This window comes from Lathyrus oleraceus, chromosome 3 (genome assembly GCF_024323335.1).
Source record: "Lathyrus oleraceus cultivar Zhongwan6 chromosome 3, CAAS_Psat_ZW6_1.0, whole genome shotgun sequence".
Lineage (NCBI taxonomy): Eukaryota > Viridiplantae > Streptophyta > Magnoliopsida > Fabales > Fabaceae > Lathyrus > Lathyrus oleraceus.
In genome coordinates this window covers 371,116,555-371,132,494 of record NC_066581.1, presented here as the reverse complement: position 1 = coordinate 371,132,494, position 15,940 = coordinate 371,116,555, and the positions used below count along the sequence as shown (strand labels likewise).

The 15,940-nt window shown below is 38.9% G+C and overlaps 1 pseudogene; it reads right to left on the bottom strand.

The window, feature by feature from the left end:
- LOC127131331 (uncharacterized) overlaps positions 1-599 on the bottom strand; it is a 72,206-nt pseudogene extending 71,607 nt beyond the window's left edge.
- Positions 600-15,940: the final 15,341 nt, after the last annotated feature.

Sequence of the window (15,940 nt, the reverse complement as noted above, 5' to 3'; positions counted from 1 at the left end):
CAAAATAAAATTCTACTATAATTCAAACAAACTCCTCAATCTTCCTCCTCATGGCCACCACCAACGGATCCAAGGACATCCTCCATCTCATCGTCATGGGTCGCACCACCTCCTGCACCCCCCATAAAAGCTGGCCTGACCTCAGGCCAATTAGCATCAGCAACATATTCCGCCTGGGAAGGGAAAGTGTGGGCTTCAGGTGCAAGGAAGGTGTTCTGAAATTGCTGCTGCATAGCATCAAAAATGAATGATTGAGATCTCCTAGAGGCCTCAAAGCTCTCACACCAATAAGTAGCGAATGTCATCTGATCGAATGCTGGAGTACCGCGGGCTCGGGGTCTAGAGGAAGAAGTCCCAGCTCCTTCATCTCTGTCCATCTGGCTCTGGCAAAACCTGTTCAGATAAGCATCATTAATAACACTAGTGATAGACAAGTGTACCTCATCCGGAATGGGAACATTTACCCTTCGGCAAAGTCCCATAATCAGCCCCGGATATGTTAGAACACCCGCTTTCCCACCGAACTTCATTCCGCTAGTAGCCACTTTACGCATTTCCCCCGCAATGATGGATGCCACATCTACAGATTTACCAATCATGATGTAGTACAATAGGCATCCTACATCCAATGGAATGGTGGTGCTGTGGCTCCTTGGCCGGATATTATTCAATAGAAGCACCAAATATGCCCTTGCTTCCAAGTTCAAACTTTCTCTCTTCCACGAATTTGGGCATCCCTGATCATTTAAATCATAAGTCCTTCCTTCAAGGCATAGGTGAGCGCTCACAGTCAGAAGGTCTCAATCGTTGGCCATTTCTTTGGCACGGTACTCGCACCGTGCATTCTCCGCCAAGGTGAGAGGATTACCTAAATACGCGTTAATTGCGTCTCTACTGAAAGAAATGATCTTTCCCCTCACTCTTGTTTGATAATGGAATGCCACTCCCTCCTCCAGCTGAAGAGCATTGGCGTAGAACTCACGCACAATGTCATAATTTATTTCCGGCTCCGGTTCACAAATCTTATTCCATTTTCTTCTTTCAAAATTCGACACCAACTTCCTATAAGTTCCACCCGGCGACAAGCGGATGAATCTTTCCGGTTGAATGGTTCGTTTGATCAATTTGTCGAATCTCTCTTCATGCTCATCGCTTGTGAATCGTCGCACGGAACGAGGAGGGCCGGAGCTCGTGGTTTTTGTTCTTTTTGACATCTGCAACAAAAATCAGAACAACCACACAAAAGCCATAGGAGAAGTTAGCATTCAAAAGCAGAAATCATGACACTGGAATTTCCCAGTTCACGGCGCGAACCCTGCGAACCAGGAAAATAACAAGTGCCTTCTAGGGTTCCTACTGCTTACACCTTTCAACAATCACAACCACAATCCCTTACCAATCCTAATTTGAATCCTCTATAGACATGCAAGGTTATTTTCAGCATCTAATCCAAATTTTTGCAAAACCCTATTTCACCTAAATGAGGAACAAAAAGGAAAGGGAAGAGAGAGTACACATACCTTGTTGAATTTGACTTGGTTCTTGTTAACAAATTGGGATTTTGGAAATGGAGATGAATAGTTTTGATTTTTGGAAGTGGGATAGTGAGGTTGATAAAGAGAATTTTGAATTTGTGAAAATAGGAATGAAATGAAAATAACATAAAACAGAATGAAACAATGTCCATTCGAAGCTTTGGGCTCAATCATCCCAATCATATCAATCCCCCACATGGAGAAAGGCCATGGGGAAGTGATAACATTCAATAGTGTCGGAGGAACATGAATTTTATCAGCATAGATTTGATACTTGTGGCACTTCTTCATAAACTTGCAACAGTCAGATTCCATTGTCAGCCAATAATAACCTGCTCATAACATCTTCTTTGCCATTGCATGTCCATTGGAATTAGTACCAAAAGAACCTTCATGCACTTTGGTCATCAACAAGTCTGCTTCGTGTCTATCCATGCATCTGAGCAAAACCATGTCGAAGTTTCTCTTGTACAGTATATCACCATTCAAGTAGAAATTGCCGGCTAATCTTCTTAAAGTCTTCTTATCTTTCAAAGATGCCCAGGCGGGTAAATCTGACTTTGGAGGAAACATTTGATGTCGTAATACTGTTGAAAAGTATATTTTCGACAAATATTTCAATATCGTATCCACAGAGATTGGTTGTTATTACCGCCGTTCTATAATCCAAATTGTTATAAGTTCAAAATGTAACTAAGTTGTTTTGTTTGAAAAGTTATCTTTTGAGTAAAATGTCACTAAAACAATAAAATAGTTTTAATCAAATGTAAAAGGCTTGGAAAGATTGGAGTTCACTATTCTATTTTCTTATGTTTCCTTAATGACAACTATATGGACTTAAGATTATTTATGATGTTCAAGTATCCTCTCAATATCATTTATTTCTAAATGATATTGTGATAATCACTATATTAATCTTTAGACGATTTCTCCACCTAAATATCAATATAGCAATCTTTAATGTTTGATACAAAAGAAGAGTAGTGAATAAATCTATTTCTACAACTCATTCACTACTTGAAAATATATTTTAAGTCAAGACTTGAATAACCTTTCTCAACAACTATTCAAATCTAAATATTCAACTTAGGGCAAAAATATCATTCAATACATCAATAACCTTTTATCATATATAAGAGTCAAATGAAATACATAAACAAATAGGAATAGCTACTATCTCCAATCTTGACAAAATGGGGTTTAGCTCTTCATCATCATTTTGGACAGCAAAATGCAATGGTTCAATAAACTCTGTTTTTCTCTTACAATATGTGTATCTATGAATGAATGTTTTTCTATTTTCCATTATGTTTTCTTAAAGAGTTGAACGTTTCCTAAAATGTTCATTTTCATCTAAAACTGAAAAACACCCTAAAACAGATGCAAAACTGTCACAATACAGCTGGCTTGAAAACAGAACACTTGGCCCAACAAACTGCTTGCTGGTTTCGCAAGGTTCGCGGTGCCATCCCTGGTCGCGGCGCGAACTGAAGCCAATTCAGCTTCCTTGCCTTGCAAGCTTCATGTAATAAAATGTCACAAGTGTTAGTCTTCCAAATTATGCCTCCAAATTGCCGTTGACACTTCTTCCAGATTATGCTTATGCACTCCGATGTTCTCTTGACCAAAAACTCTACAAAACTAACAAATACGTGAAATATCTACTCAAAACAAAATCACTTAAACTTAATTGCATTTATACAAAATTGTGAGAATAAAAGTGTGTAATTAAATCAAAAATTGGTAAAAGGGACCAATAAAATTATATGGAAAGTAGTACTAATTGGTCCCTAACAAATACCACGGCTTCTCGTCTTTAATCTCTTCAATAGTAAACACATGAGCTGGCCTATCAAGACGCATCACAGATAAATTGGGAACTTCATTCCAATATTTCACTACAATCATTGATGCCAATGTTGCAATAGCATCTGCCACCCGGTTCTCATCTCGAGGAATATGATGAAACTCAACCTTCATAAAGAAAGTTGAAATCCTCCTCGCATAATCTCTATATGGTACTAAACCGGGTTGATTTGTCTCCCACTCCCCTTTGATCTGATTCACAACCAAATCCGAGTCACCGAAGACATCCAAATACTTGATTCTGAGATTCATGGCCTCTTCCAGCCCCATAATGCAAGCTTCATATTCGGCCATGTTCTTTGTACATTTGAAAGTCAATCTAGCTGTAAATGGTAGATGCGTACCTTGAGGAGTAATAATCACTGCCCCAATGCCATTACCATATTGATTAACAACTCCATAAAATACCATGCCCCAACGGGAACCAGGTTCTGGCCCTTCTTCAAGCAATGGTTCATCACAATCTTTCATTTTCAAGTACAAAATATCTTCATCAGGAAAGTCATACTGCACTGACTGGTAATCTTCAATTGGTTGGTGAGCCAAATGGTCAGCCAAGATACTACCTTTGATCGCTTTCTGAGATCGGTATTCGATATCATACTCTGATAACAACATCTGCCAACGGGCAATTCTCCTAGTTAAAGCAGGCTTCTCAAGTATATACTTGATTGGATCCATTTTGGATATCAGCCAAGTGGTATGATTCAACATATACTGATACAGACGTTTAGCAGCCCAAGCCAATGCACAATAAGTCTTCTCAAGCATTGAATACCGAGTCTCACAGTCGGTGAACTTCTTACTGAGGTAGTAGATTGCAAATTCTTTCTTCCAAGTCTCATCTTGCTGACCAAGAACACAACCCATACTATCTTCTAGCATAGTCAAATACATGATCAACAATTTTCCTTCAACAGGAGGAGACAAAATCGAAGGTTCAAGCAAATATTCCTTGATACTGTCAAAAGCTTTCTGCCAGTCTTCGGTCCAATCACAAGACTGATCTTTCCGAAGAAGCTTGAATATAGGCGCACATGTGGCAGTCTTGTGGGAAATGAATCTGGAAATATAATTCAAGCGGCCGAGAAGACCTCTGACTTGCTTCTCAGTTTTGGGCGCAGGCATCTCTTGTATTACTTTGACCTTAGCAGGATCAACTTCAATACCCTTCTCGCTGACAATAAAGCCCAACAACTTACCAGAACGAACACCAAAAGTACACTTCTTGGGATTCAAGCAAAGTTTATACTTCCTCAAACGCTGGGATAACTTCAACAAATGCTCAACACGTTCCTCTTCATCAATCAATTTAGCAATCATGTCATCGACATAAACTTCAATCTCCTTATGCATCATATCATGAAAAAGAGTAGTCATTGCTCTCTGGTAAGTTGCACTAGCATTCTTTAAACTGAAAGGCATCACTCTATAATAGAATGTTCCCCAGGGTGTAATGAACGTGGTCTTCTCCATATCTTCGGGTGCCATCTTGATCTGATTATATCCGAAAAGTCCATCCATAAACGAAAAGACTTTGAATTTAGCAGTATTGTCTACCAACATATCAATGTGTGGCAGCGGGAAATCATCTTTTGGACTGGCTTTATTCAAATCTCTATAGTCAACACACATGCGGACTTTTCCATCTTTATTCGGCACATGCACAATATTGGCCACCCATTGCGGATACTCAGCAGTCACAAGGAAACTGGCATCAATCTGCTTCTGAACTTCCTCTTTGATTTTCACGGCCATATCAGGATGCGTTCTTCTCAACTTCTGCTTGACTGGCGGGCATTCTGGCTTCAACGACAATCTATGCTCCACAATCTCAGAATCCAACCCAGGCATGTCTTGATATAACAAATCAAACACATCTGAATACTCTAGAATAAGATCAATCAACCCCTTCTTAGAACCTGGACACAATTGAGACCCAATCTTGACTTCCTTCACATCATCTTCGGAACCCAAGTTGACTAGCTCAATCTGATCTTCAAACGGCTGGATAATCTTTTCATCTTGCTCAAGAAGACGAGACAGTTCCTCACTCACTTCTACATCACTTTCCTCCTTGGCCTCAAACACAGGGAATTCAAAATTTGGAGAAGGAGAAGGATCATTGTATTCAATGGGGTTAGGAACCAACCTGCATAATGATTTGATATTTTGATTTTAGAGAAGTGAATTTGTGACCAAATATTATGCAAATGGACAATTATATTGTTTATTTATGTTTTTTGTGATTACCATTTTCAGGATAAAGCAAAAAGTAAAAATAAACATCAAGGATGTGGATGAATATAATTAATTTTATTGATGATCAATTTAAAATGCCCAAACAATGTTCACTTCTCCCTTAGGCATATGAGAAGGATTTTAAAATATAAAAGCAGTTACTTAGATCGATGCAAAATAACAGGAATATCAACAGCAATCCAATTGTTACATGTCTTTCCATGCGTCACAAAGTTGGTGCAGTCTTCCTCTTCGCTATCCTCTAGCACAACAACTAAATGTTATTCGTTGCCATGAATGCACCCTCTGCTACAGAAGCTGAGTTACATATCTTCAGATCTTGCAATTGACGACCCTCTCTGGAACCCCATACCAATTCTTCCTCTATTGTCGGATACCTCTACCATGTTCCCTCATTGATCAACAACACCCTCTTCAACAATCTTCTGAGCATCTTTCAGCGAGGACATAGGTGCCCCAAATCACTTCTCATTAGTAATAGATAAGGCTTGGAACAGAGTTCCAACCTCATCCTTAGCTTCTACATATGAGAAAGATGACAGATGGCTAACCATCAGTGCTTTCTCTCCTCCCACAATCACTAGCTTGCCATTCTTGACAAATTTGAGCTTCTGGTGCAGAGTGGAGGTAACAGCTCATGCCTCATGAATCCATGGCCTTCCCAATAAGCAACTGTAGGCCGGTTGGATATCCATTACTTGAAAAGTAATATGAAAATCACTCAGACCTATCTTAATTGGAAGGTCCACTTCACCAATTACTGTTTTGCGCGAGCCATCAAAGGCTTTAACAATCACACCACTGTACCTCATGGGCGCTCCTTGATAAGATAACTTTGACAAAGTTGACTTCGGAAGCACATTGAGTGACGAACTAGTGTCAATAAGCACATTTGACAAAGCATCTTCCTTACAGTTCATTGAAATATGCAAAGCTAGGTTATGATTTCTTCCCTCCTCAGGGAGTTCTTCGTCGCAAAAGCTCAGATTATTGCATGAAGTGACGTTAGCCACAATGTGATCAAATTGATCCATAGTAACATCCTGCTCCACATACGCTTGTTCAAGAACTCTCTTCAGTGCTTCTCTGTGCGCTTCAAAATTCAAAAGTAGAGACAACACGGAAATTTTTGAGGGAGTCTGGAGCAGCTGCTCAACCACATTAAATTCACTCCTTTTAATCAATCAGAGTACCTCATCATCATCATTGGCTTTCAAGTTGCTGGATTCACCAGACTTATCTTTTGAACAACCAACCGGATCTACATTAGGCATCTCCGCCTTCTTACCAACACTTGTTTCTTCTTTATTCTTCGGGAACACCGGTCCAAATACTCGACCACTGTGGGTCACCTTCGTAACATCGACAATGCTCACCACTGAACTGGTCGTAGGTAACAAGACCTCTTGACCATTCTCTATCATCGTAGCATTGTACTGGGACGGTACAACCTTATCAGATGAATACGGGACTGGGCCTGCTAACCGTATTACCAACGGTGAAACTGATCTTTGATTGACGTTACTGTTATTGCTGCTATCATACTGGATTACCAACCGCTCTTGTTGCTTGAAAACGGGCACTATGACATTGACATCATCATCTATGTGACGAGATTGAATAATCTGGATCATGCCTTCATCCATCAAACGCTGGATGTCCCTTTTGACCATATCACACCCTCTTGGGTTCACGCTACAAACAACACAACCATCATGGTCATGTTCATAGTCACTCACCAAACAAATATCTTTATGCATCTGCACCAAAGATCTTCGGATAAACCGGACATCAAAAACCTTGAATTCTCCAGCACAACCGTCCACCATATTCACTGAAGAGTTCCCATGAGCGGGCAAAGGGTTTGCTTTCACATTTGGCGTGCGGTCCTCAAAGGACACCATACCACTCTTCATAAGCTTTTGCACCTCATACTTCAATGGATAATAGTTTTCAATGTCATGCCCAGGTGCACCCTGATGAAAAGCACAACGAAGCTCAGGTTTATACCACTAGGGAAGTGGTTCTGGGATCTGCGGTGGGTTCCTCGGTTGAATCAGGTTCTTGAGAACCAAGGATGGATATAATTCTGCGTACGACATAGGAATCGGGTCAAAAGAGACCTTCTTCCTCTCAAAGTTTTGCTGATGATGATCGTTGTTGGTATTGTTGTTGTTATAGGTGTTCGTTCTTTGTTGCGGTTGTTGTTGTTGACGTTGATGTTGTTGTTGAGTTAGTGTTGTTTGCTGATTAGAAAATACTGGAATAACGGAAGATACTTGATGATGATGATGATGTTGACGGGGTGGTGGATTTCTTCTGATCTGAGGCCTCCTCTGCCTCCCACTAGAAATTGCATTAGTCTCATTGTCCTTCTTCTTACTGAAACTACTCTCATACCTCTTACTCGCTGACGCCTCATCTTTTCACAAACGTCCTTCATAGACTCCTTCCTCAACTCTCATCCCCGTATTTACCATTTCGGTAAAGTCACTGGGGGCACTAGCGATCATACGTTCATAATAAAATGAACTCAGGGTCTTCAGAAAGATTTTTGTCATCTCTTTCTCCTCCAAAGGAGGAGTAATCTGGGCAGCCAACTCCCTCCATCGCTGCGCATACTCCTTGAATGTCTCCTTATCTTTCTGAGACATGGACCTCAGCTGGTCCCTATCCGGCGTCATATCCATATTGTACTTATATTGCTTCACAAAAGCCTCTCCCAAGTCATTGAAAGTGCGGATGCTTGCACTATCCAACCCCATATACCAACGGAGTGCAACACCAGTCAAGTTATCTTGGAAGTAGTGAATAAGAAATTGGTCATTATCTGTCTGAGTTGACATCTTACGAGTATACATCACAAGATGACTAAGTGGACAAAAGTTCCCCTTATATTTTTCAAAGTCAGGCACTTTGAATTTCACCGGGATCTTAACATTGGGTACCAAGCACAATTCGGCAACACTCTTCCCAAACAGATCTTTACCTCTCAGTGTTTTCAATTCCTTGCGCAGCTCAAGAAATTGGTCTTTCATTTCGTCCATCTTCTCATAAACATCCGGACCCTCAGACGGCTCGGAATGATATATGGTGTCCTCTACGCGAGGCAAAGTGTGCACAACGGGAGGTGGCACGGACATGACGGGGCTAGATACCGGCATGGAAGCAAAGGTAGGCGCAAAACCTCCTGGCACAAAGTTGGACGACATTCCCCACGGGAATCCGGCAGGCAGGTTCGGTGTGAAGTGGGCGGTGGCAGCAGGCACAGTAGAGGTAACCACTTCTGTAGTAACAGTCCTCGCGGGAGGAGTTGCAGGTGTTGGAGAAGTTTGACTTTGAGCAGCAAGGACTGACTCCATCATGGTAGTCAGTCGGGCGATCTCGTCCTTCAGCTCTCTGTTCTCTTGCTCTAGATGCTCCATAATTTTATAATGATTGACCCTGGTGTTGTACCGGTGAGTCAGCTTGGCTAAAGCACAAAAGAACATCAATCAGACACCTGGCAATAACCTGCTTATGCAAATGATGCATGAAATGCAATGCTTGATTATTTTTATTTTTCCAAGGAACTTACTATATCATTTGCAAATATATAATAATTGAATGGTAATTACAATAATTTGATATGACCAAAAATCTCTTTTTATTTATATAAATTGGAAGGATTACACTGAGTACAATTTCAGAAACCAAAATAAAAAGATACAAGAGGAAAGGAGACTAGTCATCCTAAGGGTCCCTAACAACAGTGTCAGAAGATCTAACTGAAGGCGCGTACTTCCTTCGAATACGACAGATCTCGGTCTCAAAAGAAACCTTCATCTAAGTCTTCTCGAGGACATGCTGGTCAACAATCTTCTTCCAAGCAACGGAAGGCTGAGGCATGCTAGAAGATGAAACCTCTGACTCTCTCTGTCTCTTCGTCACCTGGTCTTCAAGTAGCTCGATCAGTGCATCTTTGTCCTTAGACTCCAATTGCAACTCTTCATGCTTCTTGCTCAAAGCATGGAAACACTCTTCCCACATATCCTTCTCTTGCTTCATCTTGGCGAGCGCGTCTTCCAACTCCTCTTCATCTTGGTTAGGGAGAGTTAATGGCTCAACCACAACCATAGACATAGGTCTTTCACAAGGATAAGGCATCTTCAACTCCAAAGCTCTCTTCTTCACCCAAAGAGTGTAATCTTCCAAAGCTACACAATTGCACAGACCAAGCTCGGATCTTCCTTTCCTATGCACATTATGCCAAGCATGCACAATCTTCTGCTTCATATGTTAGGGATCTTTACCCTCTTGATAGAAAAGACCTTCTAACAACATGTTATTAGGTTTGTCTCTCAAGGGGAACCCAAGTTGACGACGAGCCAAAGCAGGTTGTAGTTAATTCCTCTTTGTGTGCCAATGAGAGGCACATTAGAGAATTCACCACAGTTATCAATAATCTCCAAACTGCCTAAAGAAGGATCATACCAAACTATATAATCATTAGTGAGAGACATAAGTCTCTGAGACCACTGTAGACATAGTTTGTTCTCCATAAAAGCAGGCATTTGAGGTAAGTGCGAAATAAACCACTTGTACAGAAGAGGAATGCAACAGACAATCGTTCCACCACCTTTAGAATTCCTTAGATGCAAAGAGAAATACATATCACCCAACAAAGTAGGCACAGGATTCCCAATCAATAAAAGTCGAATGGCGTTAACATCAACAAAACCATCAATTATAGGGAACAAAGCTAATCCATAGATGAGCAACACAAAGATAGCTTCAAAAGCGTCCATACTACCAGCTTGAGCAAAAGTGGTAGCTTCCTTGATGAGGAAAACAGATGGCAACCCAAATAGTCCTCCTTTCTTCATCCAATGAGCCTCTATCTCAGACTTTTTATAGTGAAGAGCTTCAACAATAATACTAGATCGGGGAATCTCCTCCAATCCACTAAAAGGCACTCTACTAGAAACAGGTATCCCCAAAAGATGAGAATACTCCTCCAAGGTAGGCACAAGCTGAAAATCTGGGAAAGTGAAACAATGGTAGAGAGGATCATAGAACTGCACTAGCACACTCAAAAGACCTTCAACCACATCAGCAGTCAAAATGGACAAAAGCTTCCCATGACGTTGTTTGAAGTCCAAGGGATCTAATACAAAAGATGCTAGCTTCCTTAACTCTTTCAAGTCGGGACATCTGAAACTGTACTTCTTAGTGTTCCTTCGTCCATAATCCATGGATCCAGAGTTATAGTTAAGGGACAGAAAAAGGTATTTAGCAAAAAGTTGAAAGGTTTGAAGAATTCCGTTAAATAGTGGAATCATGAAATTTTTGGTATTATTGACCTAGAGGTTAAAGATGAAATTTCAAAGTTAAATGAATGGAATTCAAGGCTATTGATTCATTCAGGGGTGAATTGGACAAGCTCGAGGATAACTTTATTCTCGCTTCTTCAAACTTGTGGCAAAAATTGGATTTTAAGGAGAGTTTTTGAAACAAAAATCTAGACAATGGTGTATAAGTGAGGGTGATTCCAATTCCAAATTCTTTCATGATATGATATATCCAAGATTTATAAGAAATATGATCATCGACTTTGATTCCCCTTCATGCCGGGTTAAGCAAGTGGACGAAGTGAAGAAAAGTGCAAAAGAGTTCTTCGAGACAACCTATATTGAACCACATGGTAATAGACCTTTATTATAGGGAGTTCCTTTCAAGGAACTTTCCCTTAAAGAGAGACATAGTCTTACAAAACCGTTCAATTTAAAGGAGGTCAAGGAGGTGATTTGGTCTAGTGCAAGTGATAGGAGCGCGGGACCAGACGAGTTTAACACCACTTTCTTTAAAGGTTGCTGGGAAGTTCGGAAGGTTGACTTACTCAAGTTTGTTAATGAATTCTACACCAAAGGAAAAACTCTAAGAGCCGTTACTTCTTCCTTTTTAGATCTGATTCCTAAGTCTGGAAATCCTCAACGCTTGGAGGATTTTAGACCGATCTCTTTAATTTCCAGCTTGTACAAGATCCTATCCAAGCTCCTTGCTTTGAGACTTAAGAGAGTTATTCCCAATCTTATCTCTAGGTGCCAATCGGATTTTCCATCTCAATGACATATCTAAGATGGTATGTTGATTTCAACGAGGTCGTGAACTATGCCTGTATACACAATAAATAGTGCTTAATGTTAAAGGTTGACTTACAAAAAGCATTTCATAGTGTTAGCTGGAACTATCTGAGATACATTTTAAAGAAGATGCACTTTGGTTCCAATTTTCAACATTGGATGGAATCTTTAGTCTTTAATAGCTCTATGTCCATTTTGATAAATGGAACTCCTACCAACGAGTATCTAATGAAGCAAGGCCCGAGGAAGAGGGTCCTTTATCCTCTTTCCTCTTCTTGTTAGCTGCTGAAAGCCTAGCGATCATGGTCCAGAATGTAACTGATCTAAATGAGAAACAAGGGTTTCATCTAAACGATAATGTCCACTTCGAAATGTTACAATTTGCAGACAACACCATCATGCTTTGTGATGGCTCTTGGAATAATTAGTGGAGTCTCATGGCCATCTTGAGAGGCTTTGAGATGGCATCAGGTCTAAAGGTAAATTTGTCTAAAAGTAAGCTTTTTGGTCTTAATTTGTAGTTGATTTTGTTGAAGAGGATTCCTTTTTCATACCTTGTCTGATTGGTACCTTTCCTTTTAACTATCTAGGAGGTCTCCATTAGTATCAACCCAAGGAGGAAGGAACTATGTCTCCCTCTAGTGAGTAAGCTCAAATCCAGATTGACCTTGTAGAAAGTTAAACAATTGTCAATGGGAGGAAGACTCACGTTGATCAACTCGACCTTGTCCAAGATATCTATCTATGAGTTACCCTTCTTCAACATTTCTAAATTGGTAGAAAAAGCAATTATAAAGATCCAACGTGACTTTCTATGGGGCAGATACGGTGACCAAAATAAGTTTAGTTGGGTTAGTTGGAAAAACATTTCTAGCAGTAAAAAAGAGGGTTGTTTAGGAATCAAGCATGTTGATTCGTTCAACTTAGCTTTGCTTTCCAAATGGTTGTGGAGATTTCTTTCGAAACTGGGTTCCATATGGACGAATATTATTTTAGGTACAAAGACTTAAAATCCAATATTCTTAGTCATTTAAGACCATCTGTAGGAAAAAGAGACTCCCTTTGGTGGCAGGATGTGGTCGTCTTAGGCTTCAGTTCGTCGGCACCCGAGAATTGCTTCTCCAAATCCATCAGTTTGTGTCATGGAAATGGATCTATAATCCATTTTAGCTCTCAAGTTGGTATGGTCCTGAGTTGATGTGTAACTTATTTCCGAAAATTTATGAGATATTTGTCAGTAAGGAAGCTACTGTTGGCATCTTGGGTCATTGGTTGAGTGGAAGTTGGGTTTGGGATATTTTCATAAACAAACTCTTTCTTTATGCAGAGGAATCATCCCAATTGTTAAACCTCTATCAAATTCTTGAACATGTGCATATTTTCCCAAATAAAGCATATACCTTCATGTGGTGGAGGGATTCACACGGTTTTTTCTTTGGTAGTAGTTAGTCTGTGTTCCAGCACTCATTGGATGAGCCCTCAATTATGAATGAAGCTTATTTGATAATTTTAGAGCTTGTTTGGAAATCGAGGATCCTGAGTAAGTTACAGGTCTTTTGTTGGAGGTTACTTTAGAATAGGTTCCCACAAAAGTTCAGTTGTCCAATCGTTGCATCTTAGTAAGTGCTCACAATACTATTTTCCCGCTGTGCTTTTCAGTTGAGGAAGATGTTACCCATATGTTCACTATTACAAATAATACATTTCATGATGAAGCTTTCATCTAAACTATTAAAAAACTGAGGTCTAATGACCTAAAACGCACCATTTATTTTATTTATAAAAAACTTAATCGTTTACCTCGATTTTTTAAAAAACAGACATAACAAGTTGCTCAATATTTGAGTTTCGATTCCCAGTGCTTGCAATTTTATGTTTTATTTAGAATTAAAAAGGCGCCTTTATTTTTTTTTTATAGTTTTCATGTCGGATATGTTCCCTCAATTTTTAAGAAAACTGAGATAAAAACTCTCTAGACAATTTTTTATTCCTTTATATTTAATGTTAAGTCTCATTCACTTTTTGCGCCCTATCTAGCGAACAATACTGAAACACTATTCTTCTCTAGCAAACAAAACTGAAACACCATTATTCTTGAAGGAGGAAGGAAGCTCGAACCTCAAACCAAAAAAATTCTTTGAGTCTCTCACCATATTTTTGGTATGTACAAATTCTCCATTATTGTTGTTGTTGTTTGCTTGTTTGTTGTTATTGTTGGTTGTATTGTGGTTCTCGTTGATGTTGTTGCCTTGTTATTGTTATTGTTATTATAGTTTTTGAGACTTATATGGTTCATTTTTGTTGGTTGTGTAATATTTTTATTTTATTTCCAGAAATTGTATGTGATTGTGGATTGTAGTAAGATGAAATTCAATAGATTAAGTAAAGAGTATAAGAATGGAGTGATTCACTTTCTTGAATTCGTAGAAAAAAACCTTCCTAACGATAATGGGATTTTCTGGTGTCCTTGTAAAATTTATAGAAATACACAAAAACATCCCATTGTTGTTATATTCAATCATTTAGGTTGTGATAGAATTATTTAAAATTATACGAAATGAGTATGGCATGGTGAAGCGACAAAAAAATACCTATGTCACATACAGTTGAAGATGATGATGAATTTATGAATGATACTCTAAAAGACATGATTCGTGATATTGGAGTAGATGCTTTCAAGAAAGATAATATGGTAGAAACTTTTCAAAGATACATGGAAGAGTCGTTGTATCCGAGATGTAAAAGTTTTACAAGATTGTAAGTTACGTCAAGACTATTTAATCTTAAGGTAAGAGATGGGTGGACGGATAAAAGTTTCACTGAATTGCTTGAATTTTTGAAAGAAATGCTTCCAGAAGGTAAAACGTTTCCAAACCGTAGTTATGGGGCCAAGAAGATATTATGCCCAATGAGTTTGGATTATGTCAAAATACATTCATGTCATAATGATTGTATATTATATAGAAAAGAGTATAAAAACTTGAAGGAATGCACGAGATACAGGGAGTCACACTATAAGCAAAAGGAAAATGGTGTTAAAGACGATTGATGGTGTAACTAGAAAGGGTGTTCCTTCCAAGGTGATGTGGTACCTACCGATAATTCAAAGGTTCAAGAGATTGTTTGCTAATGTAAATTACGCAAAAAAATAAAAGATGACATGTATATGAAAGAGTGTGTGATGGGAAATTTCACCATATAGCTGATCCAGATTTTTCCCTTGAACCGAGGAACCTTAGGCTTGAATTTACCACCGATAAAATGACCCCTTTTGGTAATTTGAGTACTAACCATATGTCATGGCCTGTTCTTCTCATAATTTATAACCTATCTCCATGGTTGTGCATGAAGCATAAATATATGATGTTATCAATGATGATTTCGGGTCCAAAACAACCAAGAAATGACATATATGTTTATTTAATTCCTTTGATTAAATATTTAAGAGTTTTATGGAAGGAAGGCGTTGATGTTGATAAATCGTATACAAGTGATAACTTTAAGTTACGTGTCATGTTTTTTTGCACAATCAATGACTTTCCTGGATATGTTAATTTGTCTGGCTACAACATCAAGGGACATAAAGCATGTTCTATATGTGAATTTGGTAAGTGTCACCACCAATTACAAAATGGAAAAAAGATTGTTTATCTTGGCCATCAAATTTTTTTAAGACCAAATCATCAAAAGAAGATTGTATGTCGTAAGATTATTCCCCAAGGGTGTTAGAACAAGATTTTTTCAAGATCCAAAAAGGTTTTGATGATAATAATGTATTTAAAGAACAATAGGGTTTACTAATGGTTATTCTAGTGTCCAGGATCAAAAGACATTAACCATGATATAAGTCAAGTTAATCACTCAGAAGAACCATTAAAGGAAGCAAAATTGTTATGAATCCGAAGGATCAGAAACAAGTTTCCAGACTCTGATGAGTCTACTCAAGTATTTCAGATACAGAACCTAAGCTTATGTTGAATACAAATACAAAAGTTCAGCAAAGCTCTGAAGACTGGAAACGTTTGAAGCAAGCATTCACTGTCACAAGGAATGACCCTGCAACTTTTGAATGTGCTTAGTCAACACTTTTGAAGGATCTACTTCAACAGAATTTGTCTACATAAAGTCATCAACTCTGCAAGTGTTTATCCATAC